The sequence below is a fragment of the Polypterus senegalus genome, chromosome 7, assembly GCF_016835505.1.
Source record: "Polypterus senegalus isolate Bchr_013 chromosome 7, ASM1683550v1, whole genome shotgun sequence".
Taxonomy (NCBI): Eukaryota; Metazoa; Chordata; class Cladistia; order Polypteriformes; family Polypteridae; genus Polypterus; species Polypterus senegalus.
Genome location: NC_053160.1, coordinates 62,807,248 through 62,821,655, shown reverse-complemented (window position 1 = coordinate 62,821,655; position 14,408 = coordinate 62,807,248).

Sequence of the window (14,408 nt, the reverse complement as noted above, 5' to 3'; positions counted from 1 at the left end):
ATATAAATTCATTATTTTAATGTTGTGAAAACATATTATATAAATAAAGCTACACAATAAACACATTGTATTGAAAATAGAAAAGCAATAATAAAAGAATAAAGTAAACTTTAAAAATCTAAATCAAGTAAAAAAAAAATGTAAGGTGCACATAGTTATAAAAACAAATACAAAATGCACATAGTGATATTTTAATAAAAATAAATGAGGTGGACAGAATAGAAATTGAAAAAAAGGGTATTATTGTAATTTTCAAAATCACTGTCTGTGGACCTAAATGGTATTATAGCTGCAGGAGTCAGAACACATGACATAAACGTGCCCTTGATAAATAAAGAACAAATTGAACTTAAGTTTACAATAAGTTTATCATTGTCTCAACGCTTTCTGGGATTTCTGTGCCTTAGCTGGTTTGCTGTGCTGTTAAACACTCACATTTTCATGTTCACCACTGGTTGGATGATCAACCTTAGGTCTTTGGTTTCTTCTCCTAGTCGGATACTGGCTTTAATTCAAACTAAATTTGACTTTACTGACTGATTTTCTATTTTTCATTCCAGATAAGTTATTGGCAATTCTTCCTTACTGCTGTAAAACATTTTGTCATTTTGTTTAGGGTGTGAAACACTCCTTTCAAGTCAGTAGTTCAGTTCTAATCCCTTCCAATTAAGTATGTCTATATTTGATTGAGTCAACATTACAGATTCTTTTCTACTTACCACTATTCTTATCTTTCTGTCCTGCTTTTTGCATATAGACATTTTGTAGTGTGTGGCCAGGGCCCTTGCCCGGCTGGGACGCCTACACACTGGGAGGACCGGGGGAGCAAGCATTACCTTCCCCAGGATGCTAGATGGCAACCCCCATGGGCTGCAGCAGTGCCTCCTACTCCCGCAGTGCTTCAGGGGAATTGTAGTTTGGTGCAGCCCTGTTGGGATCCTCAGGCACCGCCAGGGGGTGCTGCAGCAGAAGCTTCTGATCCTTTATGGGTAGTTTTTCTGCCACACCCGGAAGTGCTGCTGGAAATGAGTCATCAAGCACCTGGGGTACTTCTGGGTGCCTTATAAAAGGAGCCAGAGTCGGGAGGAGGAAGACGAAGTGTGACCAGAGGAGTGGAGGGGAAGAAAAGAGTGAAGGAAGACTTATTGTATTGTGCTGTGTTGGTGCTTTGGACTGTGCTTGTGGGAATGGGGAAGACATTGCCCACAAGGTAAAAAAGAAAATGAAAAATCAGTGCGTGCCTTGAACTTGTGTCCCACGATTGTCAGTGTCGGGTTTAGTTGGCAGTGCCAGCCTAGGTTATCCAAAATGTAAATGCTCTTCATGATTTTTGACAGTTGTGCTTCTCACATTTAACGTAACTAAAATAGTAAAGTTTACCAGAAACACTCTTGCACTGGAGATGTGGGCCTCCTATCGGGAGTTTCCAAAAGCTTTGTGGTAATGGGTCAATTCCAAAGTTAAACTTGGGGGTTCCCACAGATTTGTCATTACAGTGAGTACCTAAATAGTAACTGTTGGGAGGCCCCTCCCAGTTCTAGGCAACAGTTAACTGCCAGCTTTGTATATCCTGTAGCTATGCCTTGACGAATATTTTGAACAAAATTTAACTAATTAAATAAATAAAAGTACCATGAAATGTGATTATAAATAAATAATAATAACATAATATGCATAAAAAATTAAGTGTGTCACAAAATATGATTTCTTGCTTATGTAGTTCTTAATTTCTTTATTTCAGTGAAACTGCAAGTTACTTATAATGGGCCTTGAAATAAAAACTGTCATTTTTCACTTGTCAAAATGAAGAGGGTGGGCTCTAGCGAGTGCTGTTCTTTGATTGGGGAATCATTTCTAAAGTGGACTCAATTTTACACCATTAAGTACAACTACTATAGCAGACCATTCAGATGCCCACTCCTAATGGTGAATTTAGAGTTTCTTCAATTAAAATAACCGCTTCATGCAGTAGTGCTGGGCAACTTTTTCTTGCACTTGCAAGATAACACACAATTAAAATGTTGAATTCACTAGAGTGCTGCCTTCCTCACCGTAGATGTTGTAATTACTTTTTTTCTCTTATGAGAAATCAAGATATGTTTTTCAATCTTCCTAGCTAACCTTAATTGTGAATTGTTTCTGATATACTGTATTCTTGCTACCACCTCTTATAGAATCTTGCCACCTTTAGCAAATCTTAACTACAAAAGAGAGGTTGTGAAATATCTTTAAATAGGTAATGAACATCCTGGATTTTTTAGGGTTTGTTTCCATCCATTTACCTTATCCAAGTCAGCATTGAGGAGAAACTAAAGCCTATCCCAGCATACACAGGGCGCAAGGAAGGAACAATTCCATGAAAATGAACCAGTCCATTGAAAGGTAAACACACAAATACTGGGGCCAAGTTAACAACTCCAGTTCACATAACCTGCATGTCTTTGGACTGTAGGAGGAAACTGGAGCACCTGAACATGTACACCTGGGCTCCTGGTTGCAAGGCAGCAGCGCTACCACTGCCCCACTGTGCTGCCCTTTAGGCTTTCAACATAGGATTTAGTAAGTTCCTAAACTGAATTTTTGTGACGCTTTAATAAAATTTTCATACTGAAACATTTTATGTATGTATACAGGCCCAGGGTTACATGTGTGAAGGAGAAGTGAAAGGGTGTTGATGCATTTATTTATTTTTTAAATGCAACAGTTCCAGCTGGCAAGAATTATGCTCAGCAGCATGCTTCTCTGCAGACATACATGTACACTGTCTTTAATGAGTGTTCCAACAGGGTACCCTACAGTGCACAACTTTTTGATGTTTTGAATTAAATGCTGATTATACTTGCAGGGTGTAATACTTTAAAAACAAGCTACATATATATTAGGTGAAAGGTGGAGGAAACTGGTGAATCATAAGGAGGCATATAGTCAAAATGTGATTTAGAAAACTGTTTCTACACATGGATAGTGGAAACTGTAAAGGGCTGCCCAGTAACACTGTCGAAGTTACTGGTGGAGATGAGGGGGCAGCTTAACTATTAGTTAAAAACAGATTATCAAAATTATCACCTCTCCCTTATAAACATTACAACATACATACAGTATCTGTAGTGTTAGTACAGAATAATTGAGTGTTCCATTGAATAAATTTTAATAATGAGAGGCAGAGATCCAAAGATGAGAAAAAGAAAAGGAATGTCTTGGTCATTATCAAAGGTCAAAATACAATGATAAATTGAATGTTTAAAATTGCAAATTAATGGATGAAGCATCGGTGGATTTAAAATAAATTACTGGTGTTTTTAAAATTGTACTAATATTCTATTATAACGTTTATATTCTGTTGTAAGGTTTATTGGTGCTGGTTCTATGAGTATTCCTTGAATATTTAGCAATTGGGAGACTATACTTCAGTTTAGACTGAAATAAATCCACATTACAATGTAAGTATTTTTCAGTTTCTTGAATTATATGTGCTGTTTATTACTTTCTAGATGATAACCTGTGTAACCTGATCATAAATTTAAGATTTAGGGAGCTCACACAGCCTAAATATCACTTTGATGAATATATACTGTGCATTCAGCCCCCTTCTTCTCAATGCGAGTGAAGCGAGCAGGGGGGAACCTCCTAATCATAAATATAATGATCATTTTAAATATTTGGATGAAAATCTTTTACAGTAATTGTCTGCCTAAAGTCTGGAACCCATGGCCATCTCTAGTGCTGGGTTTCTACCCTAGTGATACTTTGCTAGGCCTTTAATATAATATATACACCCCTTCTGTATATGGTCCAGGGAAACAGACATGGGCTGCACAATACCTCACCCGGGTCACTGGACGGCAGCCCCCCTGGAGTTGGAGTTGGTTACAGTCCTGTTGAGATCCGAGGGTGCTGCCAGGGAGTGCTACAACAACTGCTGAGTCCTCTTGGGTGGGTTTTCTGCCACAACCAGAAGTGCTGCTGGAAGTAGGTCAACGAGCACCTGGAGCACTTCTGGGGGTGTTATAGAAGGAGCCAGCAGTCACCACTCCGGGAGCCAGAGTCGGGAGTAGGGAGACAAAGTTGCTGAGAGGAGTGGTGGAAAGAAGAGTGTTTTAGTTTTGTTTTTTCTGTTTGTGCTTTTGGAACTGTGTTGTGTCTGTAGGTACAGGGAAGACGCAGCCCACAGACTAAGAAAATAAATCTTTTATTCTATTATCAGACTTATTCTGATAAACTGGAAGAACCCAAACTCTCCTCTTTTAAGTCAGTGGGAAACTGATGTGTTATATTATTTAAAATTGGAAAAAATCAAATACTCAGTTAGAGGATCTGTACAGACTTTTTTCAAAACATGGCAGGATCTAATCAGTAATATTTTAAAATAAGTTTATAAAGCACAGAGAATTTAATTTAGGTATTTTTACAAGCCTTAAATTTTACACCGTTTGGCTTGCTCTCTCTCTCAAGGGTGGGGATCGATCTGTTCTTAACATAATTCTTTTTTTTGTAAAAACTTGATTGCTATGTATTGATTGTAATAAAATTAATAAATGAAAATTAAAAAAAAAGAAAATAAATCTTTTTGTTTATTTTTACATGTGCCTCCGTTGTCAGTCTGTGTCAGGTTGAGCGGCTATATAGCAAGCGCCTTTAACTATATATATGCTAAGTCATGACCTGATGGGAAGTTTCTTAAATAATATAAAATGTGCAGATTGGAATGGATTTAAATGGACATGTTAGTTTAGGGAACAGAGAAGATGAGGAGGTCATGGGTACATATGGTGTCAAGGAGATCTTATGAAGAAGGTCAGATGATAGTAGATTTTGCAAAAAGGATGGACATGGCTGTGGTGAATATGTATTTTAAGAACTGGAAGGAACACAGGGTGACATACAAGAGTGGAAGATGAACATAGGCAGATTATATCCTATGCAGGAGGGTCAGTCTAAAGGAGATTGCAGACTACAAAAGTGGTGGCAGGGGAAAGCATTTTTAGACAGCATAGGATGGTGGTCTGTAGAATGATGTTGGATATCAAAAAGAGGAGGAGAGTGAAGGCAGAGGCAAGGATCAAATGGTGGAAATTGAAAAAGGAAGATTGTAAGGTGGAGTTCAGGGAGAAGGTAAGACACACAATGGGTGGTGGTGAAGGGTTACCAGATAGTTTGGCCACTACAGCAGAAGTGGTAAAGGAGACAGCTAGAAGGGTGTTTAGTGTGACATCTGGAATGAAGGAGGAAGGAAGACAAAGAAACCTGGTGGTTGAATGGGGAAGTACAGCAGAGTATACAGATGAAGAGATTGGTGAAGAATAAGTGGGATAGTCAGAGAGATGCAGAAAGTAAACATGTGTAGAAAGAGTTAAGTAAGTGGCGAAGGCTGAAGAAAAGGTATATGATGAATGATATGAGAGGTTGGAAACTAAGGAGGGAGAAAAGGACCTGTACCGATTGGCTAGACAGAGGGACTGAGCTGGGAATGGTGTGCAGCAGGTTAAGATGATAAAGCATAAAGATGTAAACATACTCACAACTGGGGAGAGTGTGTTCAGCAGATGGAAAGAGTACTTTGAGAGGCTGATGAATGAAGAGAATGAAAGAGAAAGAAGGTTGGATGATGTGGAGATAGTGAATCAGAAAGGATTAGCAAGGAGGAAGCAAGGACAGTTATGAAGAGGAAGAAGAATGGGAGGGCTGCTGGTCCAGATGACACACCTGTGGAAGCATGGAGGTGTTTAGGAGAAATGGCAGTTGAGTTTTTAACCAGATTGTTAAATGGAATCTTGGAAAGTGAGAGGATGCCTGAGGAGCGAAGAAGAAGTGTACTGGTACCGATTTTTAACAATAAAGGAAATGTGCAGAGCTTTAGTAACTAATGGGGGATAAATCTTATGAGCCACAGCATGAAGTTATGGGAAAAGAGTAGTGGGAGTTAGGTCAAGAAGGAAGGTGATGATTAGAAAGCAGCAGTATGGTTTCACGCTAGGAAAGAGTACTACAGATGTGGTGTTTGCTCTGGGGGTGTTGACGGAAAACTATACAGAACGACAGAAGGAGTTGCATTGTGTCTTTGTAGACTTAGAGAAAGCATGTGACAGAGTGCCTAGAGAGGAGTTGTGGTATTATTTGAGGAAGTCGGAAGTGGCAGAGAAGTATGAAAGAGTGGTACAGGATATGTATGCGGGAAACGTGACAGTGGTGAGGTCTGAGGATGCAATCAAGGTAGAGGTGGGATTACATCAGGGATTGGCTCTTTCTTATTTGAAATGGTGATGGACAGGTTGACAGACGAAATTAGACAGGAGTCCCTGTGATGTTTGCGGATGACATTGTGATCTGTAGCAAGAGTATGGAGCAGGTTGAAAGACACTGGGGAGGTGGAGATATGCTCTAGAGGGGAGATGAATGAAGATCAGTAGGAATAAGACAGAATATATGTGTGTGAATGAAAGGGAGGTCAGAGGAATGGTAAGGATGCATGGAATAGATTTGGCAAAGGTAGATGAGTTTAAATACCTAGAATCAACAGTACAGAGTAACTGGGAATGTGGAAGAGAGGTGAAGAAGAGAGTGCAGGCAGGATGGAGTGGGTGGAGAAGAGCTTCAGGAGTGATTTGCGACAGATGGGTACCAGCAAGAGTGAAAGGTAAGGTCTATATGACAGTAGTGAGACCAGCTATGTTATATAGGTTGGAGACTGTGGCACTGACTAGAAAACAGGAGACAGAGCTGGAGATGCCCAAGTGAAAAATATTAAGGTTTGCACTGGGTGTGACAAGGATGGACAGAATTAGAAATTAGTACTCTAGAGGCTCAACCCAGCTTGGACAGTTGGGAGACAAAGTCATAGAGGCAAGATTGCATTGGTTTGGACATGTGCAGAGGAGAGATTCTAGGTATATTGAGAGAAGGATGTTAAGGATGGAGCTGCCAGGTAAGAGGAAAAGAGGACGGCCTAGGAGGTGGTTTAATGATATTGTTTGAAAGGACATGCAAGTGGTGTGTGTAACGGAGCAAGATGAAGAGGACAGAAAGATATGGAAAAAGATGACCCGCTGTGGCAACCCTTAACGGGAGCAGCTGAAAGAAGAAAAAGGAGAAGAAGATACAATGTGCAGAGTTTGAAAATATGTCAACTACAACAAGGATTATGGTATGTAATGCTGTGAGGTAATCTGTTTCCACTGTAAGCCTTTAAATGAGTCCTTTCCCAATTTATTCCAGGATTATGTCATTCTAAACATGGGTATTCAGATACTGGCTTTGGAATGGATGAGTTCATAATTAAAAAATTTAAGATTTCCTACCATAACCCCATGGTCAGATATAGCTATGTTATGTGTACACTAAGAATATGACCACTATCATTTGTTTCTATCCATCCATCCATCCATCCATTATCCAACCCGCTATAGCCTAACTACAGGGTCATTGGGGTCTGCCGGAGCCAGTCACAGCCAACACAGGACGCAAGGCAGGAAACAAACCCCGGGCAGGGCGCCAGCCCACTGCAGGGCACACACACACACAAACACCCACACACCAAGCACACACTAGCAGCACCTAACCTGCATGTCTTTGGAATATGGGAGGAAACTGGAGCACCCAGAGGAAACCCACGCAGACACGGGGACAACATGCAAACTCCACGCAGGGAGGACCCAGGAAGTGAATCTGGGTTTCCTAACTGCAAGGCAGAAGCTCTACCAAGCTTTATGGTTGGGAACAACTACTCATTGTAACTACCCCTGCTTAGGATGTGTAGGCTAGTTTCCCTGAAATGTTAGCGTTTACATAGTGCTTAGTTGCTTCTTCTAAAGGGTCACTAACCCCATAATTTGTCACGTCATCTTTTAGTTCTTTTAAAATAACCATTTCAAAAGGCAGAAAGTGCTGCCCTGTTTTGGACTGTTGCTACATTCATTATGTGATTTCAAACAGAGAAAAAAATTATTGCAAGGAGTTCATGCAAACAAATATACAAAAATGCTATTTGAAAATGGCATCAAAGTAAAAATTTTAAATACAGGGAAAAAAATAATAAAGCATCCTGCCAACTATTATTAACGTGTTCCTTGTAATAATAATTTAAAAATTGTGAAATTAGTTCAGAGGGAGATAAAGCCCAACCATGCAAGGTTTGTTTGCAATCTCCATTTGCAATCTCCAGTTAACGTACCATGCATGGGATTTTAAACCTGGGAATAGAGGTCTCCATTCCCCTGGAAATCCTGTAGTTATTTGGCTTAAGGTTTTGTGAGTAGTGAGTGGAAGCGGAAGTGAGTCTATAGTCATGGGGGCCAATGATTACAGCATAAATGAACCTTTGAGAAAATTGCTTCTTTAAAATTAAATGAACAAACTATATATATAGATAGATACCTTTAGGTTTATAAGTATTTGGACAGTGACAACATAATTTTGACCCTGTCCGCCACTGCAATGGATCTGAAATCATTATGTGATTAAAGTGTTAGCATTTGACTGCCATTTTTTCTGTATAGCACAACCCCCATTTTCTAATTTTTTTCCAGCATCTCAAAAGTATTTGGACAAACTAATAATCTACTCTCTATATATAAAATCCTAAGCCTAAAAGTACAACGATTTTGTGTAACGTTTTGTTATGTCACGTTTATTGTCATGCTTTAAATCGGGTTTATTTTAAAACCTACATATATATGTTTGGTATCATTCTTTTCAGAATTTATCGAACTTTAATGTGATGTTGTTAGATTTTCACATTCCTATATCGTTTTTAAATTATAAACTAAAAAATATCAAGAACTCACGTCCCGCGAGACGAGACTTTGTGCCAAAAGATTTAACCACGCCTGGGGCCGGAAATAAAAGACAGAGAGTGGGACAGCTGCTGTACAGGCTTTTAAATGTTTGAAGCACCGTGTGAGATGCAGATCATGCAGCACATCAGCAGCATCAAGCCAGCAGCTGATCTAGCAAAGAAGAAGTAAAAAAAACTGTATTTGTTTCCCATTGTATCACCATTTAAGAGGAGGTTTCGGAAAAGCGACCGCATCTCCTTGGAGTGCATTCAGCCCCCTTCTTCTCAATGCGAGTGAAGCGAGCAGGGGGGAACCTCCTAATCATAAATATAATGATCATTTTAAATATTTGGATGAAAATCTTTTACAGTAATTGTCTGCCTAAAGTCTGGAACCCATGGCCATCTCTAGTGCTGGGTTTCTACCCTAGTGATACTTTGCTAGGCCTTTACAGCAGTTGTCTTCAGTTGCTGCTTGTTTATTGGATTTTCTGGTATCAGTTTTGTTTTCAGCAAGTGAAATTCATGTCCAATTGGATTGAGGTCAGTTGATTGACTTGGCCATTGAATAATCTTACACTACTTTGCATTGAAAAGCACTTGGTTTGGTTTTGCAGTACATTTTGGCTCATTGTCCATCTGTACTGTGAAGTATCGTCCTTTCAGCTTTCTAGCATTTGGCTGAATCCCAGCAGATAGAATCGCCCTCATTCTGCTACTTCTGCCAGCAGTCATATCATCAATAAAAACTACTAACTGACTTCCATTCGCAGCCCTAAACAATCATGTCATAAAACTATCTCCACCATGTGTCACAGGTGAGATGGTATTCATCGGATCATGAGCCATTTCGTGCCTTCTCCATACTCTTCTCCTTCCATCATTCTGGTATATATTAGTCCTAGTTTCCTTTGTCCAAAGAAGATTGTTCCAGAACTGTATAGGCTTTTAAAAAATATTTTCTGGCAAAATCTAATCTGTCTTTCCTATGCTTGACGTTTACCAGTGGTCTGCACTTTTTGTAAACTCTCTGTCTTCAGTTTCATGACGTCTTTTGATTGTAGACTTCGGCAATGATAGGTCTGCCTCCTAGAGAGTGTTCTTGGTTTGGCTAAGGTTTTGAAGTGGTTTTTCATCGCCAAGGACAGAATTCTGCAATCATCTAGAACAGTTTCTTCTGTGGTTTTCCAGATCATCTGAGTTCACCAGTGTGTTCCTTCTTTTTTTGAATGTACAAAATAGTTGATTTGACCACTCCTTGAGATTTTGCTATATCTGTAAAGGGTTTGCTTTGTTTTCCCAGCCTAATGATGGGCTGCTTTTACTTGCATGGACAGCTCTTTGAACTTCATATTAATAGTCCACATTGACAGCCTTCAAATGCAAATTCCACACTTGGGATCAATTTCAGACCTTTTACCTGTGTAATAATTAATGAAATAATAAGGGAACTGCTCAAACCTAGGTATGGAACAGCTTGTCAGTCAAATGCCCAAATAATTTTGAGCCCCTGAAAATAGGGCGACCATATATAAAAATGTCTGCTATTTCTCAATGGCTTTTACAATATTTTTGGTAAACTCCTTAAGTTAAAGCTGAATGTCTACACTTCAATCATGTAATGATTGTTTTACTTCAAACCCATTGTAGTGCCATTGAGACCCAAAATTATGAAAATTTTGTCACTAACCAAATACTTATGGACCTAACTGTTTGTAAAATTGACTTATTGACTTACTCACTCACTTATCAGCAAAAAAACTATTTCCCATTTAGTTAAAAAGCAGAAATATGTCAGGATGGTACATTTAGGTCAGTAGGTATCTAAGAAAGGACTTTTCAATATATTAATATTTATTGTAAAAAAACAAAAAACTAAATACCCCACAATCTTAAATTGAAATGTGATTACGTTATAGAAAAAAGAAAATTATCTGACATTTATTTTTTTAATTTTTTATTAATATTATGCTAACTTACATGTTCATGGCTACCCTGAGAGCATGATTTAAGCAAATGGAGGATGCAGCAGAAGTGATTGATGGCCACATGAGTAGCACCCTTAACCAACAGGATGGATGCATGACTGAAGACGTGGCGGTGTCCTGGATGTAAATAAGGAGACGTGATCACATTGTAAAATGCAAAGAGAAAGTTTGGCGAAGTTGAAGGAAGGAGCAAAGCTAAATGGTAAGCACATGACTACTGGTACTCATAGATGCGAACTGGCTCTCATTCTGGTTATGGAGCTGAAAACCCATTCTCCCACCCCTCAGTCTTCAATCGTGATGCAGCAAACTCTAAGAGAGAAACAGTAGTCTTATGTGGAGAATACCAAGTGCGATTTTTTAAAATTATGGTCAAGCAAATACTCACACTGCATGATAGAGTCACCAGTTGTATATGTGCTCAAACTGTATGAACATGTTTGGTCTGATTGACGTGTCATGATGTTGGTGCTTAGACTATGTGTGTACAGTACATGGCCCTGATAGACAGTTTTACACTTTCAAAACAAATATGATGTCCACAGGCTTCTCAAAATGTTAACACTTAAAAAAGCTGTGTTTCTGACTCATGTCATACTTTACTCTGAATGTAAAAAAAAAGAAAAAGGTGTAACTGGACATGTGGATGGTTGACGCATGAACAGTATGCTCTGTCAATTTTACAGAGAGAATTAAAGGTATATGGTCTATGTAGTTTACCATTGTGTTTATTTTGGGTTATTGAAGTTAAGGTTACCTCAGATGCTTTTGCCATTAGTCAAATAGTTGTATGTGTGTTAATATATGATATTTTGGTTTTTGAAATCAAAAATGTGTAAATGAGCAATGACAAGACCGAATTTACATTTTACTGTGATCGATACACCATAAAATTTCATAGCAACATCAGAAAATCGGGTCGTGAAACTGCTCACACTACAAGACTACCAACAGAAATTTCTGACATCACAGAAATCCTCCTGATCGTACAAGACCCCATTTGTAAAATGCAATCAGGCATCACAACCCCTCTTATACTGAACATGAATCAATGGCTGAAAAATCGGGCCAACTAAGAAAATCAGTTGGCGATTGCAAATTGGGCTTAAAATCATGCCAAAATTGCACAACATATTGTGTACTGACAGTTATGTACAGTAGATTCACTTAAAGCACTGCTTTGTACATAAAATCACATCCGCGAACTTTAAACAGGGTCTCCAAACAACTGATGAAAAACATGAAAAAATACTGTACTGAGTGAAAAGAATAAACAAATGGAAATCGTAAACATCTAATAATGATAATACTGTATACTCAAGTTTCACATTATTTCTACTGATTACCAATTTCAACTCAATAAAATATATTTAATTGTAAAACTGTGTCTTGAAATGACTATCAACTAAATCCAATTCACTAGGAAAAGCAGAGAAACATTGGAATGTAGGAATGTTTCCCTCGCAGTATGTAGCATGTTCAACAGTAAACAGCTCCAGTGACCTAATAATATTATTATTACCACTTATTATTTGACTGATGTCATTATTCAAAGCCACTTATAACATTTAAGATACAATTAGTTACATTTGCTTTTTTTTTTCAGTTGGAGTACAAGCAAATGAAGTGACTTGCTCATGGTCTTGGTCATAGTGAACTTTATATTTTTTAAGACAACACCATATGTATCGACATATAGCATACATACTGTAAGCAGAATTTCATCAATATTTCCATATTTATGTTTAGTGACATTCCAAAGAGGCCATGGTTACACATGTCTTCAGATTTTATTATGGTTATACCAGTTGCTAAAGAATTTATATTTATTTAGTAGTTGTGGACACATCATCTAAGAGCGTTAAAGTGAGCTAATGACCTTTTTAATTAAATGTCTTTCAATTTAATGGATTTCCTTGGATAATTATTTCTGATCATGGTTTTTAATTTAATTCTTGTTTTTGGAGAACATTACTTATATGAGAAGTTTGTTCATCCTTTATTTACTGTACCATTGTGACGCTCACTAAACAAGCTATCAGCTAGAGTGTGTTAATTTTCCTTTCCCTTCAGGTCATGTTTGTTCTATTCTTGATGACTTGAGTTGGTAAAAAATATTAAACATGAATGCATCCTTTCAGTTGTGTGTCAGTTCTCCTTACAAATCCATCTTTTTCTAAAATGTAATGGGTACAGAGTCATTTATTAAAAACATGGCATTAGTCTGTAAGGTAAAATTTTATATGTTGTCACACAGGATAAAGGACATGTGGCTCATACACACTGCATTAGGTACTGCCTGCCCCTTTGCTTCTAGAGTTTTCTTTCATGTACTATCAGTGTCTGACTTAATACATTATTGCTTAGCAATGGGGTTTGGGGCAGAGTTCAAGTAAAAAAATTGTGAGTGATCTTTCCTAGATTTTCTCATATACTCAGATATGGGGATGGATATTTGAGGTGTAAACCGTAAGACAATGATTATATTTTTATATTATGTACATTAAAGAAGCATCAATAGCATAATGTATCAAATCAAATTAATAATATATTGGACAGTTATTATAAAAGTAAAATTGAATAAATCGGACAGCTGCATGAATAAAAGGTAAAGTACCACTTCCGGTTAACGGAAATAGCCCAAAAGTTTATATAAATCTGCATTTTGCACCTAATACCTGTATGCAAAATTTAGTTGACCTAAGTGAAAATATTCTTAAGTTATCATGTTTACATACACACACACACAAAGACATAATTCCAAAAATGGTATGTTCAGACTCAGGGATGTCTAAAACGTCAAGATTCATCAAAATCTTGATATCGAATCTTTGGATACAATACTTTCCCTATGCTTCGTATATGAGAAAGTAAAAAAGAAGAGCTTTGTTTTAAACATTTATGGTACAATGGTCTGATTGTGTATGAAACCCTGTCATAGTTACATGACTTCTTAAAAATGGGCGCAACAGTTTATTACATCAATTTTAATTGCCTGCTGTATTTCTCCAGTTACCATTGGCTGCCTTTACCTGTATTCATAAAGCTTTGTATTTATTTCACAACCTACTAGCTAAAGTATGTGGTCTGTAGGTTTTGCTTTCTTCTACCCTTTCAGTTCTTGTGAAAACACATGTATCAGGTAAAAAAAAAAAAAGAAAAAACAAACAAACTGGTTTTCAACTTGTGCAGAGTCATACCCAATACTTGATCCACTGGTGAGCATACAGTCACAAGGAGTGAACTTAGCTGTCTTCTGTTGATCATTATGCTGCTGCCCTTTATTCATTTTGTTGTTTAATTTCTTACAAACTAAAAGGGCAGCTATAGAGGCAGTGCAAAGCTAAATATGTTAGTGTCTTTGTCTACTGAGAGAAGAAAAGTTAAAATGAGTTTAATAGGAACAATACCTGTGCTAGATTTTTAACATATCACAGGGTCACAAATATGCTGGAAAAAGGTCATCTCCAAAAAAAAAATCTTGAAAGATTCTGTCCTAAAGATCAAAACCAGACTGTAGATAGAGTGAACAACGCTAGCTGATATAACTTATCTCAAGTAACATTAGCTAAGATTAGACTGCTATCTGCTGAGTATTATAAAACACATAACTTCTTGTAGCTTATGAATACTGGTTCTACTTGATTAAT